Source organism: Tachysurus fulvidraco, chromosome 14, assembly GCF_022655615.1.
Source record: "Tachysurus fulvidraco isolate hzauxx_2018 chromosome 14, HZAU_PFXX_2.0, whole genome shotgun sequence".
Taxonomy (NCBI): Eukaryota; Metazoa; Chordata; class Actinopteri; order Siluriformes; family Bagridae; genus Tachysurus; species Tachysurus fulvidraco.
The window spans coordinates 15,640,997-15,662,226 of NC_062531.1; the positions used below are offsets into that span (position 1 = coordinate 15,640,997).

The following is a 21,230-nucleotide window of genomic DNA, read 5'->3' on the forward strand; positions in this document are numbered from 1 at the left end:
GAATATTTGCCAGTAGTTCAGCTGAGAGACTGTTCCATTACCACTGTTGTTTGCCTCCTCAAAGCCTATTTTCACTGTATTATTTACCTGCCTGAACCCCTGTTAAACTTGCATTGTGTGTTGATTGGTTTACTACACAAGTGTTCATTAAAGACTGTTTAATTGTACCTCTGCCTTCCACCTCACATTTGGGTCCAAACCAGTTTAACTGTCAGAACCATCTGGACAGACATGGACCCAGAGGGCACCCAAAGTTTGCAGGCTCAACTAAACTCGTTGACCCAAACCAGCCTGCAAAATTGATCAGAGACCACACAAGACCTGATTCATCAGCTCAGCTAGATCTCTCTCTGTATGAGATGGTGCAGGGGAATCGTCTAGTTATTGAGTACATGGTTTAGATCATGCTTATCTGTTATGTTGATGACACAAAGTGTTGGCCCCCTTCCTGATTTTTTTTTTTGCACGTTTGTCACACTTTAATGTTTCAGATCATCAAACAAATTAAATATTAGTCAGAGATGACACAAATTAACACAACATGCAGTTCTTAAATGAAGGTTTTTATTAAGGGAAAGTTTTTTTGCGATAACATGAGTCGGTTTCAGCGACGTGGAGGAATTTCAGCGCTGTGGAGGAATTTTGGTCCACTCATACTTGCAGAATTGTAATTCAGCCACATTGGAGGGTTCTCAAGCATGAACTGCCTTTTAAGGTCATGCTATAGCATCTAAATAGGATTCAGTTCAGGACTTTGACTAGGCCACTTCAAAATCTTCATTTTGTTTTTCTTCAGTCATTCAGAGGTGGACTTGTTGGTGTGTTTTGGATCATTGTTCTGCTGCAGAACCCGTTTGCTTCAGCTTGAGGTTATAAATAGATGGCTGCACATTGACCTTCTGGATTTTTTTGGTAGACAGCAGAATTCATGGTTCCATTTATCACAGCAAGTCTTCCAGGTCCTGAAGCAGCAAAACAGTACTAGACCATCACACTACCACCACCATATTTTACTGTTGGTATGATGTTCTTTTTCTGACATGTGGTGTTACTTTTATGCCAGATGTAAGGGAACCCACACTTCAATCAAAAGGTGCAGGCTATTTGGTAGTACCTCTAGTACAAAAGGCTACAGCAGGGGGGCAGAGCTTTTAATTACAGAGCCCCACAGTTATGGAACAGCCTTCCAATTAGTGTTTGAGACTCAGACACAGTCAGAGTGTTTAAGTCCAGGCTAAAAACAAATTTGATTAGTTTAGCTTTTTATGAACAGCTTTTCTTAAAGGAACTGGTCGGGAGGGTTTGTGGAATAGAGTGTAGAGTGTTTGGTCAACTGGGATGTCTGGATGCTGTCGGCTTACCACCCTTGCAAGTTGCTTAGGTTTGCAGAATGTTGAGTGGTGGGACGCTTTACATACCAACAAACCCTCATGTCTGTGTCACCTCTGGCTCTAACCTTACAGTTATGCTGTTATTGCTAATCTTGCTGGAGTTTGTGTCTGCATTTTTGCACATAATTTACATTGTCCATCTCCTGATTACAACCATACCTATCAATTGTCTTACTCTCTCTCTCTCTCTCTCTCTCTCTCTCTCTCTCTCTCTCTCTCTCTCTCTCTCTCTCTCTCTCTCGGGCTCTCTCTCTGTCGAGCAAAAACTATGAACCAGAGTTCATAGTGTTCCGAGTTCCTAGATTGATCATCTCTTCTTACGGAGCTACTTCGTCAATCCTGACATTCGGTTGGAGTCTCGTCGCCCGGTGGTCACCCTGCCAGGGATTGATTTGCATGGTCAGCCCGTGACTCATGGGACTGTTGTGGATGGAACCACCTGGAGACTGTCATGCCTTGAGCCAATGTTGTGTCAGTCAACTGTATGGTCTGGTCTTTATCAGCAAACATTTGAAGTCTTGGGTCCATGGTGAATGCAGAATTTGCACTGACCTATTAGTTCCTCAGGATGTCTCGGTTGCACTATTATAAACCATTGTAGAAATGACATTATTTACATTTACACAATTTCCTTTCCAATGAGGAAATTGTGTAAATGTAAATTTATTTATTTTATTTTTTTTCTTCTTATTATTACAATAATATTTCTTTTGTTTCTATACTTCTGTAAAGCTGCTTTGAGACAATATAAATTGTTAAATGCACTATACAATTAAATTGAATTTGAAATTTTCATTTCAATCTTCCCAGCTAAAGGAAGTGCTCATCACTGAAAGGGAAGCTAGAAGGTTTGCCTCTTGCACAGTATCATCTTGGAAAGAGGTCCACATTTCACTTCAAATTTTAAAAAAGGTGTTCTGCCAGCTCATGGGTGTAGCTATCAGCCTTCCAGCTTCCAAATACAGAAAAATGGTCAAAAAAGTGGCTGAACCAGGAACTTTAGATGGGACTACATCCTTTGTGCCAAATAGCCTATGAACCCACTGAAACCTAACAGAGCATGCTCCACTCCCAGTCAAACAAGGCAAAGGTTATGTAAATCTTTCATTAAAAAATCTTCTAATTTTTTTGCTAGCTATTATAGCTAAAAATTATACCGAATAGACTGACAGACAATAAATAAACAGACAATCCACACATACAGATAGAAGACAAAGAAGCTGGGGATTCTGTGATGACCAGCCCTTTTTTTCATTTTGCTGAGGTGTGCCACTATGTCAATAGAATGCACATGCCAGTCAGTAAATTATTACGTGTATTTGTTTGCTGAAACATAACTAATCTGAATTCTGAATTTATATACCAAATACACATGATAAAATTCAAAGTCACCAAAATGCCCATAACACAATTTTCCACTCTAAGCAGACATTGGCTGGATAAAGCACAACACCCGTTTCAGGTTTTGACAGATCACAAAAATCATGAATACACAAAAAGGACCAAAAGATTGACGAGCACTATTTATCACTCACTTTTACTTTACTGTGACCTACTGACCTAGATCTAAAAAGAAGCTGATGTGCTGTCCCGCAACCACAACCCAGAACAATTCTCAGCCAACCCAGAACCCATTCTGTCCCCCCAATCATGCCAGGCCCAACAGGGGGAAGAATTGTCTCCTGGGTGCCCCCCGCCATTTCAGTCTGTACCTACTTCCCTCCGCCAGCGAGTCATTAAAGTGCATATATCACTGAGCTCTGGACACCCCAGCATTCAGAGAACCACAACTCCTCAGGATTCCCTGTTGGTGGCCCTCCCACCAGAGGGCAGTACACAGACAGTGCCTAGAGGCCAGCCACAGGCAATGCCCACACCCACCATAACAACCAGTTTACAGAGTGATATTCAAATTCTTTCAGTACAGGGGCACAGCAGTGACACAGCAGTGGCAGCTTGGTGGACCTGGGATTTGAACTCATGACCTTCTGGTCAGTAGTCCAACACATTAACCACTAAGCTACCACATCCCTCAAAACAAGAAGTTCAAATGGTTTGGCTGTTAACTAGGAATCTATGCCTGAAACCACCGTGTTGCGAGTTAAATCCCCGTTATAACGACACTATATAGGCAATTGCGACATACTGCCACCACACATAGAAATAGAGGATACAGCAACCTACAACCATCCTGGACTCGCGGAGGAGGGGGTAAAATTACACTATTTGATTGGAAGTATGCCGACCTAAAGAAAGATTATGGGTAAACACACAGGACAACCATAACCCGAGGCTCATTACCAAGCACATACTGACCAACCAGGCCCTGGTGGGGGTTCTGTTACAGCCTTGTCAACCAACACTCCTTCAATCAGAGGGAGTACTGACACCCGCAAGCCAGCACTTACTTCCAGTTAGTTGGAGATTTAAGCTATGTTTTTACAACGTAGCCTCATAAAGTATCATCAACCTTCTCTGCAATTACCAAGCCAATTGTTTGTATGACATGTGCGTGTTTATTTTGCTCTTTCATTGCCCTTTTTGGATTTGTTTGCTCAACTGACTGTTTTTCCTGTTTACAAACTGTGTGGCTGTATTCTGACCATGCCTTTGCCTGCCGTAGTGGATTACTGTTGTTTCGCTCTTTGTTTCAATAAACTGCAACTCTGCATATGGATTCTACTGACGCATCCTTACATTATTATTAGTAGTAATAATATTACTACTACTACTAATAATAATAATAAAAACATTCCTAATCTAACATTATTATTATTATTATTATTATTATTATTATTATTATTATTATTATTATTATTATTAGTAGTAGTAGTAGTAGTAGTAGTAGTAGTATATATATATAAAGATTTAAGACTCAAAGATTTAAGACTGTTTCTATGTACACGAAAGACCTATTTCTCTTAAATATTGTTCACAAATCAGTATGAATTTGTGTTAGTGAGCACTTCTTCTTTACCGAGATAATCCATCCACCTCACAGGTGTGGCATATCAAGATGCTGATTAGACAGCATGTTTATTACACAGGTATGCCATAGGCTGGCCAAAATAAAAGGCCACTTTAAAATGTGCAGTTTTTATCACACAGCACAATGCGAGTTATGAGGGAGCGTACAATTGCCAGCTGTTGCAATTATCGGTTTGCATAACCAAAGAAATTCTGCACAAACTTTGTCATCACTCACATTTGATGGCGTCTCGCACTTTGGAGAGGTGTTCTCTTCATGGATGAATTCCGGTTTTCACTGTACAGGGCAGATGGCAGACAGTGTCTGAGTGGTTTGCTGATGTCAACGTTGTGTGGCCCATGGTGGCGGTGGCATTATGATATGGGCAGGCTTATGTTATGGACAATGAACACAGGTGCGTTTTATTGATGGCATTTTGAATGCACAGAGACACCGTGATGAGATCCTGAGGCGCTGTGCCATTCAGCCACAACCATCACCTCATGTTGCAGCATGATAATACATGGCCCACGTTGCAAGGATCTGTACACAATTCCTGGAAGCTGGAAAACATCCCAGTTCTTGCATGGCCAGCACACTCACCGGACATGTCACACATTGAGCATGTTTGGGATGCTCTGGATCAGCGTATACCAGCGTATTCCAGTTTCTGCCAAAATCCAGCAACTTCGCACAGCCATTGAAGAGGAGTGGACCAACATTCCACAGGCCACAATCAACAACCTGATCAACTCTATGCGAAGGAGATGTGTTGCACTGCATGAGGCAAATGGTGGTCACACCTCCGGACCCTCCAAAAGTAACACTGCACATTTTAGAGTGGCCTTTTATTGTGACCAGCCTAAGGCACACTTGTACAATAATCACGCTGTCTAATCAGCATCTTGATATGCCACACCAGTGAGGTGGATGGATTATCTCGGCAAAAGAGAAGTGCTCACTAATACAGATTTTTGTGAACAATATTTGAGAGAAATAGGCCTTTTGTGTACATAAAAGTCTTTTCATAGCTCATGAAAAAAGGGGGTAAAAACAAAAGTGTTGCGTTTAGAATTTTGTTCAGTTTACATATATGTATGGAAATCTATATGGTTATTTAACATCTGCCCTGTGTAAACCACCTCACAGTGAAATTCTGGATGAAAATGTCCAATTATGCTTGAGGGGGAACAGACACCTTGGGTGTTTATTCACTCATTCATTCATTCATTCATTCATTTATTCATTCATTTCCATGCACATGGAATCCACAAGCATGCAAATATTTTATTTATCATGCCCTGTGTTATGAATAATTCCTATTGCAATAAAAATGATGTAAGAATTAAAAAGGCCTAATGAATATTATCAAATTATTTATATTATCCTATAAATATGCACACAACTAAAATAATACTTATTAACATTAATAAAATATAATTTATAAAGCAAAGGAAGTCCAGCAGAAGGTTCCCGCACTCTCATTGGCATTTGATTCATAGGCAGGGAGTTAACCCAGCCACTGAAGGGGTCATTCTTAGTGCTGTTTCCATTCCCAAATAAATTAGGAAGATTGCATCATGAAGAGCATCCAGTGTAAAAACTGTGCCAAATAAAATACATGCAGACCAGATGTTATGCTGTGGTGACCCTGAACAGGGAGCAGCCAAAAGAACAGCAACATTTATTAAGCACCGTATAGCGGAACTAATGTTCATTCTAGAAAAAATGGTTCCTTGGTAATGGTAATCTTTTTATTATTGTAGGTTCTTATTTCCCATTTAATATTTTCCTAAAAGTGTAATATGTCCCAATTAAGGGCCATTAAATATAAATTACCAGACCTAAGCTTGTCAATTGCTATCTGATAATGAACCTTATAAGCATCCTTTGAAAAATAATATCAGATCACTATAATAAAATGAAAAAAGCATCTGGTCCTCCAGACAGGTTTGGAGACAAAACAATAATTAGCCCACATTCTCACTGACTAAGTATATTTGTCAACAGGATGCAGGTCCTACTACAGCTCTTTTTAACAGTGTGAGAAATCTGCAATCACAAAGAAAAATATATAGCTTTGTATAAAATTCCTGGAAGAAGCTGATCTCTTTAAATTCGCTGCTCAATTTCATGCAATTCTCATAAGAGGCTTCCAAGCTAAATCTAAATCTGCATACCAAGGCTCAAGATCTACAATAGGCAGTTTGGGATTCATAGCATATTCAAGGATTTACAGTCTCAAGCATTGTAATGCAAAAGCAATAAAGAAATAAATTGCAATAACATTTATTTATATTTAAATGCAGTGCTTCACACATGCAGTTCACACTAAATCCTGTGACAGTTCCTGTTTAAATAAATTTTTCCTAATAAGTTTCAATAATTATTTTATTTATTTGTTTATTTATTTATTTGTTTGTTTGTTTTTATATGAATGAATGAATGAATGAATGAATGAATGAATGAATGAATGAATGAATGAATGAATTTATTTTTTTTATTTTTTTACTAGAAACCTTCTTTCCATTTATGTAACTATAATAAGTAGTATAAAAAAGCCACTGAATTTTGACTGCACCTGAAAGGAAAATAAGTATGCAACTGAGCAAAGAATAAAGATGAGTTAAATAGTTAAGTGGTAGAGACATTCTTTGAGCACTTTCAAAATGCCACTATAAGTGGCCATTAATCTTCTAGCACTTTGCAGAAGTGAGGGGACAGATTGCACTGGGAGCTAAATTTTAACAATGATAGTGATTAGTACAGTAAACCCAAGCCTTGAAATTAATCTAAAAATACTAAAATTCCCCTATAATTTAAATTGAAATAAAAGCTGGTTATGAGACCATTTTGGGCAACATGTTATGTCTGAAGAAAATTATTAATGCAACATGTAATCTATATTAATGTTATTTCCTAAATTTAAAGAGAGGTTTGAAATCAAAATAGAGGGAGGGAAGGAGTAGGTGTATGTTGGAAAAGCAGAACTAAACATAAGGATGACTCAAGGATGACATACAAAATGAGTAAAAATCATGGACTTTTACATGTTCATTAAATTCAAGATGTAATAATGTAATAATGTTTTTTTCAATATAACACACACATTAAAATACATTCTGCAGTATGGAGGCAGTGTAAATAAATATTTTTACAGACTTTATAACTTTTTTAGTCTATTATAACTGATTCCCAGGCAATTAAATAGACACACATTTCCCTAAAAAATAAATAATAAAAAAAATTTTTCACTGTAAAAATATTCCATGTTTCTGCATGCTGGAATTGTTAGCATGTCTCACCAAAACCTTAAAAAATGAATGTAATAAAACTAACAGATTTTTATGAAGATTGCAAAAAGAAATATGTCGAGAGATTTTAGATATATTTTGGCAGTAACCAACATTAAATAATACTTAGTAAAACCAAAATATCCCCTCCTCACCACCAGAGGGAGAAATTTCTGAGAGATTTCTGGTTCAAGGGTTACTTCCTGGTTCTAGTCTATTTATACCATGCTAATGCTAACAGCTATGCCTAATGCCGCTGCTCACCATGGATTGGGCTGCCGCTGTCTGGGATAGTGATAACTAGGAACACGCATCTTACTCCTACTTCTATTTCTCCCAACTGATATGAGAAATCCTCGAGGGGGGAATGAACGTGTCTGATCAGTTGTGACTCTGTCATGCTCAGACTCTGTGGCTAAGTATGCTGTCATGTTTCGTATGCTAGTGGCACAAAGCGTGTAAAATGTTACAGCACTGAGGGCAGGCTTTCGGGAGGGGCTCAACTCGGCATTACAGTCTAGATTCCTTCGACATGTGCCAGTGCATCAAGGCCTATGCAGTTAAGAAAGAACCAGTTTTCGCCCGAGGAATGCCAGCAATGCTTAAGACTATAGCTATGTTTTTACTGCACTTAAGCCAGTCACCTTTGGGCCATCTGTTTTGAGAAACCTGGAGTAAGAAACTGCTAGGGTGAGCCTGAACCTCTGTACCTACAGCCTACTATTATCTGCACAGTTGCAAGGTCCTAATGGATTTACACTCTCTCAGCCCTCATGGACTTGGATTCTGCTGTCAACCTACCACAGCACCAGCTGGATGACCAAGCTGAAAAACGTGAATTTCATAAGCACTCTTTTTTATTTTTAGGATGCATCATCACCCAGCAAGGGGTGAAAATGTACAGAAGCAAGGTCCTAGCTGTAATGAAATGGCCCATACCTGCAAGCATCAAAGAACTGCAAAGATTCCTGGGTTTTGTGAATTTTTACAGATGCTTTATCTGTAAGTGTCTTCGAGGAGTTGAGGCAGAAGTTCACCACAGCCACCATTTTGCAACACCCTAGACCCCAACTTTCCTATTGTCATGGAAGTAGACGCTTTCAACTGTGGCATAGTCGGCATGCTCTCACAAAGGCATGGTGCTTCAGGCGTTTTTCACCTGTGCCTACTTCTTGAGAAAATTTTCACTGTAAATCTAGACCACAGGGGAAAGCAATTACAATGTGAGGAAATGTGAACTCTTATCTATGAAAGGCATTAGAATATTGGAGGCATTGTTGGTGGGGGCCAAACACCCATTCCAGTTCTACAAAAACATGGGATACATTCAAAACAGCAACAGACTCCACCCCTGTCAAGCCTGGCACACCCTTTTCTTTACCCAACTGTTTACCTTGACTTGCTGCCCTGGCACCAAGAACCGTAAAGCAGATACACTTTTCTGCCACCTGCCACCCTCTATCACCATTGTGCTCATCCAGTGGGATATAATAGAGGAAATCCAACATGGCCAGGCCAATGTACCCATGACCAGGGAGTGCCTGCCTACTAAACTGTATGTCCCCCAGGGTCATCCAGTCGGTGCAGACAGCACCAAACTCGGGGCATCCCGTGACTCACGGCACCACCAAGCTGGTCCAAAACTCGGACCCCATTCACTACACATATCAGAGACTATGTCAAAGCGTGTGCCATCATGTGACCAAGTCAGAGAGTCCCGCCAGCTACCCTATGTTCTGTTTGAACCCCTTAACATGCCTGCTGTACCTGGTCTCAAATTGCGAAAGGTAATGGTAGACAAATGGTTCACCCAATGCTGAGAAACGTGAGAAAGTGCCCACGTACACCTCCAGTCAGCATTCCAACGGAGGGAACTGCAATGAGGACCCTGAACCACACCCCATGCCACCACTGGAGGTCAACGAGGCTCTAGCATAGGAGCTCTCACATTATTCTGGATTCCAGAGTTGACATGCTGGGTGAAGCCTGATGACATCTTAGACTATCTCACAGAGGAATTTCACAGAACCCACCCTGATTGATATGCACCCAGACCCTGGGGAGACCGTAAAGTTTAGGAACACCGGGAGGTGTTCCTAGGAAGGGTAGGTTCTGTAACAATTTCAGCCACAATTCCCCCTCCTCACAACCAGAGGGAGCCATCACTAGAATATTGAGTTTTCCTGCTGTGAGGATGGTCTTTTTGAATGTGTTTGCCACTGGAATTTTGTAATTGGTTTGTAATTGTCTTCTATTTATTGCATTCCCAAAATGTTTTCCTAACTTCACCCTACCAAACTCACTATCTTACTCTTTACTTATCTCCACTCCTTTAGCCTGTGACCTGGGCAAGAAGCCACTCCAGCCTCAGCCATCCCAGCCTCAGCAATCATATGTGATCTTGTGAGCTGGAGGATGAGGTATGTCATGGTATGAAGACTACAAATTGAGACGCCAGTTTCACACCTTTGATCTGACAGGAACCAGGTACAGTCCAAGTAGTTATGTATAACTGGGCATGCAAGGCCTGCATGGACTTTCCACAAAACACAAGAACTCACATTAATTTCACAAAATACAACAAAACAAAAAAAAAATACAGATTTTATAAATAGTAAAACCTGTAGGTCATTTACCATTTACAATACAAATGTTATTATAGTAGAAACATGTGTGTGTGTGTGTGTGTGTGTGTGTGTGTGTGTGTGTGTGTGTGTGTGTGTGTGTGTGTGTGTACTTCATCCACTTCAGTGTGTGGTGTCTTCCTGTCCCAGAGTGCCAGTCACTAGGCAACTTCTGTACACTGGGAACTGCTGCTATTGGTGTTCCTGAACTGTGTGAACAGCAATGACAAAGAAAGAGAGAGAGAAAGAGATCCTTGAAGTTTTGGGCCTTTCATATATAGAATGGATTAATGAGTGGATTGTCGAATTGTGCTCCTAAAGAATGTCTCTTGCTTTTTAGTTAACTGGTAAATTTATTGTTACCTACCACATACAAACATAATACAAATTATTATAGAAGTAAAGCAAGTCCATAGCACTATTTCACAACCACTGCTAATACCTTATCCATTTGTATATTATATTATAAACTAATATGACCTCCACTTCATGGCTGTATAGCTTAGCCCTAATTTGTAAAAGAGCACCTGTCCTGATTGAGCCACTGATTGTCAGTCACTATTCTGTGCTCTGGTTGCTTGTCTCTTCTTATTTCCTTCGTATTCCACTATGATCCTTAAGTATCTTAGATTAAATTGCCTGGCACTGAGCTTGGTTTCAGGGGTGACTGGTTTGGATTGCTGAATTTTTTATTTATTTATTTTGCCATGGAGTTTATGAAAATCATACTAAACATTAACAGATTGCAAGTTGCTGTGCCTGGTGTAGTCAGTTTTAAATGCCAATTTCTAGTAAACAAATGGGATATCTGTCCTTATCATTCAATTTGCAAATTGTCCTTTTATGGAAGATTTATTTTGATAGCATAGTAATTTAAATGTATGTGAATGAAAATAAGATATGCCAAACCATATGACTGGAATCCTATGTATAATCTCAAGACATTTTAAAACTGTAAGCAAAATTAGCCTGATGCATGGTTTCCAACATGCAATTTGGTATTTCTATTAGAGCTTTACAGCAAAGAAGTACTTTGAAAGGGAACCACTTACCATTCAGAGTGATGCAGAATATCCAAAGATGCTGCTTACTTTCAGTGTACTGTACTCTACTCTCTAAAACAGGAAGGCTCCTCCTGCAATGGACTCCAACAACCACTGGGATCCTACATCTTTTATCTTTTGGATAAACAAAATGAATCACACTGATGTCTGAGTTCTAAAGCATGACTAAGTTGATTGAGTGATTCAGAGTTTCAAATGGAGGTGTTTGAGGCTTTTACTCATAACCACAAATTGGCTTAATGTAGACAAACTCAGGCCAACACCCCCACTTATGCTTATTAGATTTATAAATTAATTTGAGCTAATATATGTCTGTCACTAGTGCCAGAACTGATAATGAAAAAGGTCTACAAGAACTGGTCATGAAGAAAAGTTTAGATAAAATGAACTCATTACTGTATCACAGTTCAACAGAATTCACACTAGGCACAGTTTATGAAATGTTATGAATGGTGAATAATGGATGGGTGAGATCCATCTTATAAATTCAGTAGTACAAAGTCAAAATCTTTTATCCTCTAATCATTCGTGTTTTCCATGAATTTTTTTTGTAAAAGTAGTTAAGTGCCGTCTCCATTAGTCCGAATTCTCTGAAAGCAAAAACCAAAAGATTTGCCAAGATGAGCTCCTGCTTAGATTATCCCAGCAATTCTTGCCATAGGCCTCCTTGGGTTTTTATTTTAAAGTGGCCAAGATGGGAGTGGCTTCTGCATGGTGGTTGTAAATGTATGTTTCTGTAGCCTGTCTGTGTGTCTCTCTAGACTTTCTCCTGCAACTTTCAAAATCCTGTCTGTCGTCTTATTTTGGTCTTTAGTTCTTTGCTTTTTTGCAATTTAACATGAACGTCTATGCTTCAAACCAGTGGTGTAGTCTAGTTTTTTGTAGTGAGTATACTGTGATTTTTTTCCCCCTCCCAGCCTCATACGCACCCATCCTAGAGCGACACCCCATAGGCACCACCACACTCACTAATGCATAAAATATGCATCTACATGTAATTTAGAGCATTATTAAAGACTGCTTATGTGTTATTAACATTCCAATTTATTATAAGCAACAAAAGACAGTCAGCTGATAAAACCTGTGCTCCAGGTCCCATATTCATATAACATTTAAGGCTAAATGTAGCTCTTAAATGTATAGTTCACCCAAAAATGAAAATTGTGTTATTTCCTCACCCTCAATTTGTTCCAAAACTGTACGAGTTTCTTTCTTCTGTTTAACGCAAAAGATGATATTTTGAAAAATAACACAATTTTCATTTTTGGGTGAACTATACCTTTAAGAGCTACATTTAGCCTTAAATGTTATGAAGCTACATTTAGCCTTAAATAAATATGGGACCTGGAGCACAGGTTTTATCAGCTGTCAATTTTCAATGTACATTTAAGAGTGAACAATAAACATTTGTTCAGTTCTGTCACCAACACTCTTTCATTGCAGAATATTATGAACTGAATGAACTGGTAGTTTACAAAGCTTTCCAAATACATTTGTACTCGGGCTGTGGGTGAAATGTCACCCGAAGCTGCTGTAGCTTTATGCGCAGGCTTCCGAAAACACTCAAAGAGTGTAGTTTGAGTCTGCTTTCGTTTCATATCTTCTTTTACATTAGTTAGTTAATTTCAAATTTGCGCCAAAAAACACCGCCAAGCAACTCATTTTCCTCCTTGGTAGGTGATATCAGATCAGGTCACAGGCCACAGAAGCCACAATGGTCCAAAAACGTTAGTGATTCGCAATCGCAACCACAGTCTGTGTTCGCAACACAGACGGGGTGAATTTATGAATGAAAGTTCTGTCACAAAACGATATTGTTACATATCCTCACACTTTTTAAGTGGGTATACGGAAATCCTTGGCCTTTCCTAGTGGGTATACGGCGTATACCTGCGTATCACATAGACTACACCACTGCTTCAAACCTACTGTTTGGAATGCTGATTGTATATTACTTATATTAACTTGTTCATGTCATTATTTTTACAGGCTGTATTTACAATATTCTTTGAGCCATCTTTGTGGTTATAGCACAAAGAAACAAATTGTGTACTCCATATATGATATTCAAATTGCTAAACCCTCCACTGTGCCAACAAAAATGCTCTGAGGATGTGTTCAATGGTTTCAACAGATAAATTATGTGCTCTCTCCCTCCCATACAAACAAAAACATACCCCATTTTGTGCATCTAGTCAGAGATCATCTCATTTATACTGAGTCATTTGACTGAGGCCGATACGATTCTACCCCAATTTTCCCAATGACCACAATACACACACGCACAAACATACACAGTCCTACTGAGGCCTACACCCAGGTTGTTAACCACTTCCTTTGAATGATTACTGCTCACAAAGTTCAGTGTCCTTAAAGTCTAGTCAGTCTGGGAAAAGTCACACTAATTAATCGGTGAGTTTAATTCAAATGAGTAGGTAATGAAAACAGGACTAGAAAGAATAGAAAAACCTGTGTTGAAAAAAATCAATCAGGCCACCAGACCACTTTGAAATGCATGACTCTTTTCATCAGCTTCTTTTCCACATACGAAAAAAATAAAATATTTCAAGTACAAAGCCTCGTACACATTTGTAAATTGTTTCTTCTTTTCTGAATAAGTACATCAGGCAAACCCCATATAAAGTGAAAAACAATGAAAGGGCTTTGAATAAAAGTACACACAAAAGGTACAGTATGAGGCAGGAGAGCCAAAGTGGGAACAGAAACTCTCTCCTGATTTTTCACACAAGTCTAACCTGATTTCAAATCAGGCCTGTTAATATGGATATGGTCTTTTTCACTCTCTCTCTTTTAAAAAATTATTGATATTTTTCTAAATGTATACGATGCATATTATTCTTTAATATTATTTATTTATTTATTTATTTATTTATTTATAATCTTACTGTTTTAATTATGCCCAAGTATAAAAAAAGTATAGACAGACAGCATTTGCTGCACAGTTTAATGGGCTTCTGAAGGAGAGTTGAGGATTAGGGGGTGTGTGTGTGTGTGTGTGCGCGTGTGCGCGTGCGTGCGTGTGTGTGCGTGAGTGCGTGCATGTGTGTTTGTGCACATGTGTGTGCGTGTCTGTGTGTGCTCGTCTGTGTGTGTGTGTGCACTGCACAACAGCCAGAGCTCTCTGAGGGGAACACTGGCATAATTATAAAAAGGAACAAAGCACTGTAGATTAAAAAAAAACACATGAAAGGAAAAGAAAACATTTATAGCAATCAAGAAGCCCACAAACATTCTGCTGGACACACACACACGCCACATCTCAAGGTCAGGACATAATTATATGACTACAATCTCTATGTAACAAAAGCTTAAAGCAGAAGGTAAATCTTTAGACAATCAGTTAAAATTACAGCCATATTTTATTAAAACACTCATTGGTCATAAAGTAGTGACTAATCTTGAGCAGTAATGATACAGTAAGGCTTGTAAGTATGGAAACTCAAGGAGGACATGATAAAGTATCAGGGCAAGAATTGAGATGTGAAAAACAGGGTCTGGGCATGAGATTGTTACTAAGACACAGTCCTGCAATATGGTTCAAGTAACAAATACAGGAACTATTTAACTAGGTACTTTTCACACAAGTAGATATTGTGCTTTTGACTGTCTTTCTGAAAATCAAAATGTTAAAAAATGATAAATGTATCCCCCTTTAAATTATTCTTCTGCAGCCCTTGCAGACACTCACTCACTCACTCACTCACTCACTCACTTATATGGATCTTTCTCTATACAATACATACTGTATAAGGATGTTGAATGGATTTAGATAGATAGACAGACAGACAGGCAGACAGAATTATTTTTGAGTTTTTATTAGGATACAAATAATATGAATAATAAAGTGCAATATTTATTTTTACAATATTTATATTTACAATATTTTATTAATAATGAAATACTGATTATTATTTGTTATTCACTATTACTTGTTTTCTCATTCTGTGTCTTTCCCTATTTCTGTCTCATACATGAATGCAGCTGTCTACATTTTTAATCACAACATGGCATCTGTCAGTCAGCCTCATGTAACCACATAGCATAAAGAAAACTCAATCAGCCATGGGAGCCTCTCTTTGTCTACCAATTCTCCAACTTTCATGCTCCTTATTTGTTAGGTCAGAGGTTAAATTGCCGCCCCTCCCTCAACTTCTCCCTCTCTATCCCATCCCCCTTTCTGCAGTGAAAAGTTTTATCTGTAGAGATCCCATATTTACATGGATTAAACTTCTTTCATGCTAAAGAATGGAATCTGGTACATAGTCAAAGCCTGAGGACCAGCCTACACTGGTAGCATGGCCATGTTATTCACTGCCAGACAATGACCATATTGTGAGGATTTGAAGGTGTTAGTGGTGGTTGGGCTGTGTTCTCCTTTTCGCCCCAGTCCCAGCTCAGAAAGACCCCCATTCCACAGCCTTTTCGTCTGTGGCAAAGGCTTGTGCTTGTGCCACTCGGTTTAGAGAGCTAAGCCCCAATCACTCCAGTGACAAGAGCCAACAAAAGCCTGCCCACTGTGAATTAGATGAAGATGTCAAAAGCCTTTGGGCTTTTTTAAGGGTTGGGGACATAGATGGTGGTAAAAGTATAAACCAACAAAAGCAAAGAAGTGTTTTTTTTTCCCTATGGAGGAATTGCACTAAATTTACATACCCCATCAAGTTTACTTTTACCAAACAAGAAGTCTTAGAATAATGAATAATGTCACCTTAGAATACAGATCACTGGCTTTGCAAATAAAATATTTACAGTGAGTCTGTTGATCTTAATTGGGCTTTCTGTTAAAAGGACCACAACAACAACAACAACAACAACAACAATAATTATATTATTATAGACAGCATCTTTGTCTATAAATCAATATTTTTCATTATAGGAATTATTTCTAATGTGGCCCCACTCTACTCCAAATCCATTTATTACAATGACAATATGAATAACATTAACAATTTTGCACAAAACAACAAACCACATTTTTAAAATACTGTGCACATTGAATAAATTTTTATTAATTTAAAAATTAATTAACATGGATCACATGATTTCATAAACATCCATTTAGTAAACCCTAAACCAAGATTTTCAGTTATCATCATGCTTTTAGTCATATATTTGTGGCCAAGTGCAGCTAGGATATTATCTGAGATGTAAATATGTTAATTTGCATTACTACCCAACCTCCAAGCCAAGGACCTATAAGAAGAGGTCATACCGTCTATGTAGTTCAGAGTAAGATCTGGAGAGAACTCATTGGTTTATTTTTTTCTGGACTTTTTTTTAATAGAAAATGGTGCTGTGTGTGTGTGTGTGTGTGTGTGTGTGTGTGTGTGTGTGTGTGTGTGTGTGTGTGTGTCTGTGTGTGTGTACATCAATGATCATAAATAGAATCACTCTACATTGATTATCCCATAAATTCTATAACAGGAATTACTTCATAATTGTGTATATTAGGCTATGAATTAGGCTCCATTAACTAGGTATAAATTAGATGCTATAAATTCATTAACATGAGAGAGTATAACAAAAACATGCTAACCTATAAGAACATGATACAGTAGTTTTTGTATTGGATACTGGCCAAAAAAACAGCATATTGGACAGGAAGCGGTTTTGGTTAGTGTTTACTTTCCACTGCTGCTTTCCCTCGCAGGCTGGACCAATAGTGGAAAATAGGAAGTATTTAAATCCCAAAGCCTTGCTGTCCACTGAAAGGCCACTATATAAAGGATACCAGAGAAGAGATTGTGGCCCATTCAAATGTTAATATGCATGCCAATGCAATGACTCTGATTAACTCCATGTGAGTTAATAGTTGCCCTGCTAACAAAGATTTATCCTCTCATTCAAGCTGTCTGCACATTTAGGAGGAGAAAAGCAAGGATGGAGAAGTTGTCCTGAGCCTATACAGTACAGATCCTTCAAGATTTAATACAATCTCTGTCTCAGTGGACTAATCCAACCTGCAGATGTAGCAAAGGGGACTATTGCTCTTACAAAGACAAATAGAGAGGATAGAACAAAATAAATAAACACAGCTTACAAAATCTTCATCTTTTTTCCTGTGTGTGTGTGTGTGTGTGTGTGTGTGTGTGTGTGTGTGTGTGTGTGTGTGTGTGTGTGTGTGTGTGTGTGTACGAATCACGAAAGCAAGTGTTCTTATCAGGTGTCACTAAAGGAATATGTTCAATTTATAAATAAAATTAAATAAAATGTAAGGATAATAATCTATGGTCCTAGCAGCCATATTGTCATTTATACCACTGTCTATAATTAACCATATTTTAGAGATTCTACCAGTGAAAAAATGTATAATAAAAAAGTTGCTTTGAGGCAACAATGAAGTGACTATGTTGGGTTGGTTTTCCTATAAAGATGAATCATAATGAATTAACACCTTAAAGAAGGAAATAATTTACGCATGAGTTGGTTTTTCTATAATGTTTGACAATAGTAACAATCGCTAAACAGCCCTGAAGAAATTGAAGAAAATGAATCATAGATTTAAACAGTAGAAATAGAGGGAGATTTTACATTTAAGGTAGACACTACAAAACAGCACAGAGAACAATTTTCATTGTGTTTTGAAAAAGTATAATTATAGAGATGACAGCCACCTTACTTTATGCACATAAAACGTCTCTGAACAGTTTGACGTTAGGGTGATAGATCACACGTTTGCAATACAATTGTTTAGAAAAAGCGGCCTCTGTCTTTGTGAGGTAGAACTGCACACAAGCTCGTGTTTTGATAATAAATAAGAGCTCAGATAACTTGTTCATTTACGAACGAGTTTAGGAACTTGCTTACTTAAAATGGTTTCCACTTGTTGGAATCACTTTTTAATTAAAGAACTTTCTTACGGACCAGATAACAAAGTACTTAATGTTTTCTCTCGGATTGTTTACTGTTGAAGGATTCATCTTTCAGTTGATTTTGGCTTATATTTCATGTATAAAAATGAGCCAAAATCAACTGAAAGATGAATTCTTCAACAGTAAAAAAACGAACAAAAACGAATTTTGCGCTACATAGAAAAGGTACAGTGGTGATGATGTACTCTGACAAATATTGTTCAGACTGCAATTGTTCAAACCCTTGGTGTAGGCTTACTTGCTTTAACCGACTTCGCTCATAGTATCATAAGGCAAGTCGTCATTAACAGTTCTCTTTGCTTTGCCTAGCTCTGTATTGCTTCGTCATTTATAGACCAGCTCTTAGAACATGAAGTACTGTAGCCCTAACTCGCTGGGCGCATTCCCGAGCCCACTTCCGCTTCCGAGAGCGTGCAAGGTTAACTCCAACCTCTCAGAATCGAACAGATCAGATACTTTTTTTAATCTGAATGTCAAGTGCATTCAGTTGATCCCTTAATCAGTTGTGTATGATGTAGAATAAACCGTAATAATTATTAAAAAAAATATTATACTTTTTTATTAATATTACTACTACGACTACTACTACTAATAATAATAATAATCATTATAATAATGAAAAAAATGATAATATTCACGTCAACTTAGCAATTTCAGTAAAATAACGTTTCTCAAAATTGCATAGGGTGGACAACTGAAAAAGCTGCCACCTTTATCATGTGAACACATTGATTCGGCTCTCTGCCTGTTGCTGAAGCAGTTATGCGTTTCCTTATAATTGTAAACGATCTTCTGCAAATACTGTTCGGAACTTAAAACGACAAACAGGTCAAAAGCTCGCAAAAGTACCACCCCATTAATTTTGTGTCCAACCTTTGCATATATGCTTATTCGGCTATAAAACTGGTACAGGCTTTATTTCTGATGCAATTAGATAACTATTGATTTGACCAGACTTGACTTGACTTGAGATATTTCAGATGCTGTAAGATATTTCGGGAAAGATCAGTGTTATAGACAATACTCTGTGTTATGGACATTTTATTTATTTATTTATTTATTTATTTATTTATTTATTTATTTATTTATTTTCTTGTATTATTGTGTTAGGATTTGTTTTCGAATTAGCTGCGCGGTTTTATGCCTCAGTTCCGGTTCTGGAGCCCGCGAAACGCCACTGCGGCGTGGTGCATTTTTAGAGTCGGTGAAAGAAATAGTGTGTAGCAGTTCGGCTTTTGATCAGAGCTTGATAGGAGTGTCACGAGGAAAAGAAGGCATGTTATACAAAAGCACCAGACAACAAAGCTCTTGCTCTCTCCGGTATTCCTTTACAAGCCACAAGTCGCCGTTATCAGCTCATTAACATAGCCGAGAGATGAAAACCAAAGATTTATAAAACCAGACATCACGATTGACAAAATCCGATCCTCTCCTATCCAAAACCTCCATAAAATATGCGATTGAACTTACTCATGTAAGATCAGCTAAAAACCGTTTCATTAATCAATCTCCTTATTTATATTTTTTTTAACATTTACTTTATTATTACATTCACGTTAACATATCTCTACCGTACTGAAATGTTTTATGTATAAGCCAAAATTACTCACGACAGTGACGGCAGATAATAAATATGCATGTATTCAATTAAGGGTATTACATGGTATTTTATTTGCATAAGGATTTTAGAGCACGGGTCTTCAAATTTGTGCACTAAAACTTTCATGTAAGCCAGGGTACGTAAGGTACAACCATTAATTGGCCAAATGATACGAAGTCGGTCTATCAGGATATTCTACAATGTATTAGAATTGCCTCTCGTGTGGCATTTGTTACGCTAAGCTCGGTCATTTAATGTTCCAATATGACACCCGGTTTTACCGGTTAATTTCAATTTTACAAATATGACAACATGGTAAAATATTAAAATAAAGTAAAAGGTTAAAAACAATAAAATAGCCTAACCGGAAAATAGCAAATGTCATGCAAACTCAGTTAGACCTACAAAAACAGTACATTTTGTCTTGCACTGATTTTCAGCCTACGCTTTGACGACTTGCTTGTCCACGTGCTCAATTGTATAATTATGGCAAGATTAGTATGTTAAGAATAAATTCAAATATGAAACAAATAGTCCGTTATACATTAACCTTGCTTATTTACACAAGTCATTTGTAAGAATTTGCTTTAGCCAAATGAAACCTGGATAATTCACACAGTACCCATCATTGGCGAGTTTCCTAAAAGCATTGCAGCATAAATATGATCGGTAAATAGTCGAGCGAGGATCACATTAATAATCTCTCGCCCATGAAGACGATGTTGACTATATGATGCTTTTAAGAAACTCAGTCCTGTACAAGTTTCTGGGTTCCTGTTTCTGCAATTTATTTAATTATTTTTATTTATTTTTTACTGTTATTGCTTGTTATTATAAGGATTGACAATAGTGGCAACCACAATGTCAAGTAACTTATTTCCGCTACTAAATTGTGATTTGGTTAAAATAATTTAGTTCATATTTAGACAAGGCTATGTACGTGTTTGCATGTCATGTACAATCCAAAAGGCGAAATATGCATTTGCGGATTTTATATCCCGATACATCAATTTTCATTTTTAAAAAGTATTAAATGGTAAATTGTGATGCCAATTTTAACGGAAAAAAATATCCAAATATCAAACGTAACAGTTGAACTAGGCTTATAACAACAAAAACTACTTCTACTACTACTACTACCACTACTTAGTACCAGTAGTAATAGTACTGGTACAGTAGTGGTAGTAGTAGTAGTAGTAGTAGTAGTAGTAGTAGTAGTAATAATAATAATAATAATAATAATAATAATAATAATAATAATAATAATAATAATTCATCTTATTATTATTGTTGTTGTTGTTGTTGTTGTTGTTGTTGTGGTGGTGGTGGTGGTGGTGTTTCCTTAATATTTTAATTGTATTTGCTGTTGCAAGTTGTGAATATTATGTAACAATACA

At 37.7% G+C, this 21,230-nt stretch overlaps 1 long non-coding RNA gene across 1 annotated transcript; it reads left to right on the forward strand.

Annotated features, from left to right (window-relative positions):
* The first annotated feature begins 7,912 nt into the window (after window positions 1-7,912).
* LOC113655984 lies at window positions 7,913-11,189 on the forward strand. The gene is made up of 3 exons (XR_003443841.2): window positions 7,913-9,757; window positions 9,989-10,139; window positions 10,404-11,189. It is a non-coding gene; the product is annotated as an uncharacterized LOC113655984 (long non-coding RNA).
* The last annotated feature ends 10,041 nt before the right edge of the window (window positions 11,190-21,230 follow it).